Here is a 6,000-nt window from a genome sequence, read left to right on the forward strand (position 1 = left end):
CTGCTTAACATCCACATAAGGCTGGCCAGCATTCATCTCTGCTTTTCTTGTTATGCCCTAACAAACTACTATACTCCATTTAGCACTTCATCCAATATTGTCTCTCTGTTACTCTTCGGTTTTATCAGTATAAATAGTATCTCGCCAACTATGCCAATTGGTTCATTGAGAGACAGTGTCTTTTGAAGAATACAGGTCAGATACCTTCTAGAGTATCCTTCAGTTTGGGTTTTACTGATGTTTTCTAATGTTTGCTGAGAGTTATAAATTTGGGGAAGGCATATCACAAGGTGAAGTGCTCTTCTCTTCATATCACATCAGAAAATAATATATGATATGAACATACCTTATCTGCTGATTTTAACCTTAATCACTGTTAAAATTATATCTGTCCATTTGTCTGTTGTAAAGTTACTATTTTCTCCTTTCCAGACTCTCTTCTTTTAAAGCAATTTATTAAACAACTCACACTCAAGGGGAGAAGAATTAAGTTTCACTTCCTAGAGGTAAAGAACTTGTGGACATATACTAAAACTACAACCATAATTAATTAATAGATATCAAAGGGAGATGCTTTGAAACTATATGAATATCCACCTACTAATTTCAACACTGATTAGTAGATCTTGCCTAAAACAATTATTACTGCTGAGTTCTAATGGTGATTTGGGATAACATCTTTCATTTATTTTACATTCTGACATTCTTTATCTAACACGAACCTAAACATAGACTAGGTAGTCAGTAAATAGTTGTTAAATGTAACTGAAGTTCAAAAAACATTATGCAAAATAAAATGAGATAACAGAAAGTGGATAAGTTCAAGGCAAATATGCATTTTGGCAGTTGTGCTGTTCTTATGCCATATGTCTTGATTGATAGGATGAGAATAGAAAGAAAAAGAATGAACTGCCTTACCTCTATGAAAACTGAGAAAACTTCCCGGAGAAAAGAGAACAATAATAGTAGTTGTATAGTACCTTAGAGTTTACAAAGTGTACTAAGGTTTATCATTTAGAATTGGCTCTCTGAAAAGTCTTCAGGAGATAGAGATAAAAGATATTTGAAAGTTGTGAAAAGGAATTAGAAAATCAGGGTAGAAATTACATTAGACTAACAAGAAAAGGCAACATAAAAGCAAGAAAGAAACATACAATTAAAAAATAGTGTAGTTCCAATGCAAGGCTTTAAATTGGGTGATAAAGTCAATTTAATGTATAGCATGAAACAAAGACAACTTAGACAACCAAAGAGTACTTGGTTAAGATTATGAAGAAGATGATTAAAAATGAGCATCAAGAATGGGCTTCATGGGAATATGTGCTGAGGGCAAGAGTCGTGGGAAGTCCATTTTTAAAATGTGTCTTTCCCTTCTCCAATGGAGTAAAGAAGTTATAACAGTCTCCTTTTTCCTATAGGGCCAATTCCATTTTACTATACTGAAATTTCAAGATCCTCATAGTCTGATCTGGGATTTACCAAACCAACCTTTGCTCTCACACATGTACTTTTTTCCTCTGTTTTAATTTCATATTTTGGAGCTAATAAAAATACATTAAAACCCAATTTAGACATAACCCTAGCAGTATAAACTTTGCTTGGGATAATTTGTAGCATGTACTTTCACTGAAGGTGAAAAATGAATCGAGTCTTCATGCAAGTCTTCACTCATCTCTCCATTGGTTGCCTCCATTTCCCCAGGGCCTTTCACAGTGCTCGTAACCTAGTATACACACAAGAATATGTGTTGAACATCTACCATGCTTCACATATGAAGAGTAAAAGCAACAACAATCTAGGAAAAGAAGAAATTCCTGTGGAATGACCTGTTCAAGAAGAGTTCTGTACAAATAAGGAACATTCGCAATGGGCCTTCAGAAACTGGGTGGGGTGGGGTAAGCTCTGAACAGAACCAAGAGAAAGACATTCAAAGCAACGACACACTGGCAGAACAAAGGCATGGGGTTGAGCTAATGAAGGTGCTTCTAGTAGACAGTGAATAATCAAGCAGAGCTCTAATAAAAGGTATATCAAAACATCGTAAAAGTAAACTGAGACTGAAATGTGAAAGGTTTTGAAAGCCAAGTTGAGTTTGAATACACTTATACTACAAGGAATCCAAAAATAACCAAGGGTTTTGAGCAAAAGGGCAACATGATGAATACGACATTTTAGAAATATTAAGCTGACTTTGAGGTGCATAATCAACCATGTATATCTTCATTAAGGTGTGGTTATGGTCATAAAAAAGCAGGTATACAAATAAAGCACACTGAATATATAACCAATAGGGGCAGAGTGGGAAAAAATAAATTTAAGAACAGAAGATTAACCCAAGATTTCTTTGTTGAGAGCAAATAAAGCACAACCACACAGAACAGAAAGGAAGTTAGGCAGAGATGAGATTACTGGAGAATAAAGAGCAACCCTATTTTTATTTCCTCCGTCATCACCATGCTGCATGGAATACAGGGTGCCTAAGCACAGCATGGAATAGTTAACTGCATGGACGGAGGAACCAGAGAAGCTCCCAAAGTGATACATAAACCGTGGTTTTACAAAGCAACAGAAAATACTGTTGTATTATTGTGCTCAAAAAGTATTTGGAAAACAGAAGCCACATGGTGTATTAACTGTATTGTTAGTTCAGGGGAAACAACAACAAAATCACATCAGGGTAGCAATATCAATGAATTAACCAGAAACGTGGGGTTTTGCCCAAGCTAGAACTGTCAGTTCATTTTAATGTTAGTACATAACAAAACTAAAGATTGATCTCTTCTCTCATCACCACACACACATACATGAGCTACCTTCAGTTTTCACCTCCATTCCTTAAAGGTAATTCTCCCTACATTCTCACAATCCTCTCAAATGACTCCCTAAATCTACCTATTTCCTTCTGTATAAACCTCAGGCTCACCTAATCTTACCCCTTAATCCCACTTTAAAACATTAACTATATGTTATAAATTTCCTGAAGTTGCCTTTAATAAAAGTAAGGTTCCTTACGTTTCTTCAAGTGTTTTGCAGTTGACTAAATATTTTATAAACTTACCTCTTAGAACCCACAGAGAAGCAATGCACAGTAGGTATGACTACTACCCATCTGCTATGACCAAACAGAAAGCCCTGGGCCACACATCCATAAGTGATCAGGCCAGGCCTGCAGTGCAGACTTTCTAAGTCTAAATTCCATTTTTTCTTCACCATATCATTCAGTTTCACAATGAGTCAGTAGGCATATCTTATTACTCAAAATGTATGTTGTTATTCTGTATTATGTTTAAGTAAATACATTTTTAAATAAGGTGCCTTTATGCCTACAGGCTTATTACGGGTCATTTCTACGAAAGCCTAATTATTTTAAGATGCTCATGATGATAACAGTTATCACTGGACCAAAAGGGACGATTGAAGTATAATGTTTCCAAAATTGCTGAGACTACACCGAAAACCTTTTGCCTTGAATATTGCAACACAACAAGCACCAGCAAGACAGCATGGGTGATTTAAGGATATATGAGCATCAAAGGGCAGAAATAGGACATTCCTATTCTCTTTAACTCTGCAAAGGCCTCAAATACTGATATAGTTCAGAGCATCTTATTACCAGGGAAACATAAATCAAAAGGAGTTCAGCTAGGAGCAATAAAACAGATTAGTGTCTGGAAGGACTGACTTTAAAGAAAGTTTTAAGAGAATTAGATCCAGGTAGTCCAGATAAAAAACAGCTATGAGAAAAGCCTTTTTTGAAGCTAACACCCAAGCCAAAGACAGAAATTATTTTGAAGGTAGATGTCTTAAAAAAAATGCAAACAGGAACAATTGTAAATTATTACAAGTAATTGTAAATATTTATAAAGGGAAAATTTAGGAGAGATTTGCCAGCAAAAACCTATGGTTTTGAACTGTCTCCCACAGGAGTGGTGAAAAGTACATTCCTAGGGATACTTAATACCCGCTTGGACAAAACAAGAAAAGGATTCCATATGGAATGATACTGTTCTGGCTCCTGAAGTGGTAGAAGGACTGAAGATGACCACCTAGATCTTTTCAAATTCTGATTTTTTAAATTGTATGAGGTTTTATGGGACACTGCCTTCTGCCAATTTATTTTCTCCCCGTGATGCCCACTTTCTCCTTTTACCAAAGGAAACAAATTGCAGCCTTCACTTTAAGCAGATCTCACTGTTCCCAAAGTAATATAATCCTATGTACAAGATTGGGAGACACAGACCATTCTTAACCTTAGAAAGGCCCTTTTCCTCCTAGCAATTCCTGGGGCTCTTACAAGTTTTTCCACAAACTAAAGAGGAAGTAGTTCATATGGATTGGAAGAAGAGCTGTCTCATCAGGAACGCCATTAATATTTTCTCTCTTTGTGTCTGATCACAGAGCTGACAGTGACCCTGGGAGCTATAAGGTCCTGGGTCACATTACCACCAGAGCTGTTGTAAAAGATTATCTTTCACATTTCAGCATTTATGCTGAGTGACAGCAAAAATCTACTTACAATACACATTTTTATGGAAACAACTTTTACCTTTGAAAGGATACAACCTTAAACACCTACATGCTTTGGCAAATATTATAGAAGAGTAAGTCCTAGTCATGCTTCAAACTCAAAAATTCTCAGCCTTACCCTCTTTCTCTATTCTGACACTTTAAAAAAATGTTCCTCAGTCACTCTTGAAGTAGATCCCAATACCTCTCCATAAGTCCCATTCAGTGAAGGCCCCAGGAAATACAAGGGTATTTCCTCATTGAGCTTATTTATAAGGACAAAGATGTAACAAAATTCAGAGGGCTCTGAAAACCTGTCCCTGAGCCCTTTAAAGACAAAGCTGTAGCTTACACATGAGAAGGACCAGCAGGGGAGAGATAGCCCTCCAACAGGGGACACAAATACCTCTTCTAACTAGTCTTAGCAGCAACAGTAGCTGAAGATACATCGGTTCCCACTGTGCCACTTTGAAAGAGGCACAAACAGGAAATTCATAGATACTAACACCAAACCTTCTAAACAAAAATTTTAAAATAACATTTTCATGTTTTCTCTAGTATAAATGAGACTATTCAAAGCAAAAAAGATTGACCTCTCACACTGGAATAGGAATTCAAGTTTTCAAAGCCCTCCCAACACTTAACTCATCTGATCCTGGCAGGAAAGAAGGCTGGCATTTATAATCCCATCTTAAAACAGGAAACAGTCCATGAGTTGAGGCTGTCTTGAAGAAGAACCCATGGTGGAGATTTTTAAGCCTTCCTCAACAGGGGACCAATCTAAAAAGAATTATTCAAGAAAACTTTAGAGTGGCTTTCAAAAAGTGGCTTCCTCATCCCAAGAAGGCAAGAAATAAAAACAAAAAGGCACTTTTGCCTAGAATTTTAGGAATGAAACGCGACTCTGACCCTCTAGTAATCTACATACCTGGCTGAATTTGCTCAAGAAACCTGCTGCATCTTCTCCCTCTAGGGCTGGCCCACTAAAAGTTTTGGCTACCGGTTCGCGGTCTCCAAGACTTAGCCGCCCAGCCAAAGGCCGGCGGCCAGGACAAGGACAATCCGGAGAACCACGCCAGGAGTCCCACACTCCGGTATCCCCTTGCCCGAAGCTCCCAGTTTTTCAGGAGAGCTTCAACCAGGTTTTCCTCCAAATCTGTCCCGCACGCGCGCGTGCGTGAACACACACACACACACACACACACACACACACACACACACACACACACACACAGTGGGTGCTTGCTTCCACTCCCCAAGTTTCCCCTCCAACATGCAAGAACGGTAATCAAGTTTCTCACCATCCTCATAGTTTTTGAGATAGTAATCCGGACCCGGACCCCCGCGGCTTTTCGCCAGGTTCTTCAGGTTCTGAAACTGCAGGAAGTCGGTCCTTTTGCCCCCGAAACGCAGAAAGGCAGGCGAAAGTCCCCGGGCCAGGGTCACCAGGCGCTTGGAGCTGCAGAGGGAGAAAAAGAAGGAGGAAAGGAATCC

At 38.4% G+C, this 6,000-nt stretch overlaps 1 protein-coding gene across 1 annotated transcript in view; it reads right to left on the bottom strand.

Annotated features, from left to right (window-relative positions):
• The window catches only part of HPSE2 (heparanase 2 (inactive)), a 651,318-nt gene that overhangs the window by 642,221 nt on the left and 3,097 nt on the right, over positions 1-6,000 (bottom strand). The window contains exon 2 of the mRNA XM_008073956.1: positions 5,808-5,965. The gene's annotated coding sequence lies outside the window, so the exon portion shown is untranslated. The remainder of the gene's footprint in view (positions 1-5,807; positions 5,966-6,000) is intronic.

Source organism: Carlito syrichta, unplaced genomic scaffold (genome assembly GCF_000164805.1).
Source record: "Carlito syrichta isolate Samal-C Ts95f unplaced genomic scaffold, Tarsius_syrichta-2.0.1 Scaffold316221, whole genome shotgun sequence".
Taxonomy (NCBI): domain Eukaryota; kingdom Metazoa; phylum Chordata; class Mammalia; order Primates; family Tarsiidae; genus Carlito; species Carlito syrichta.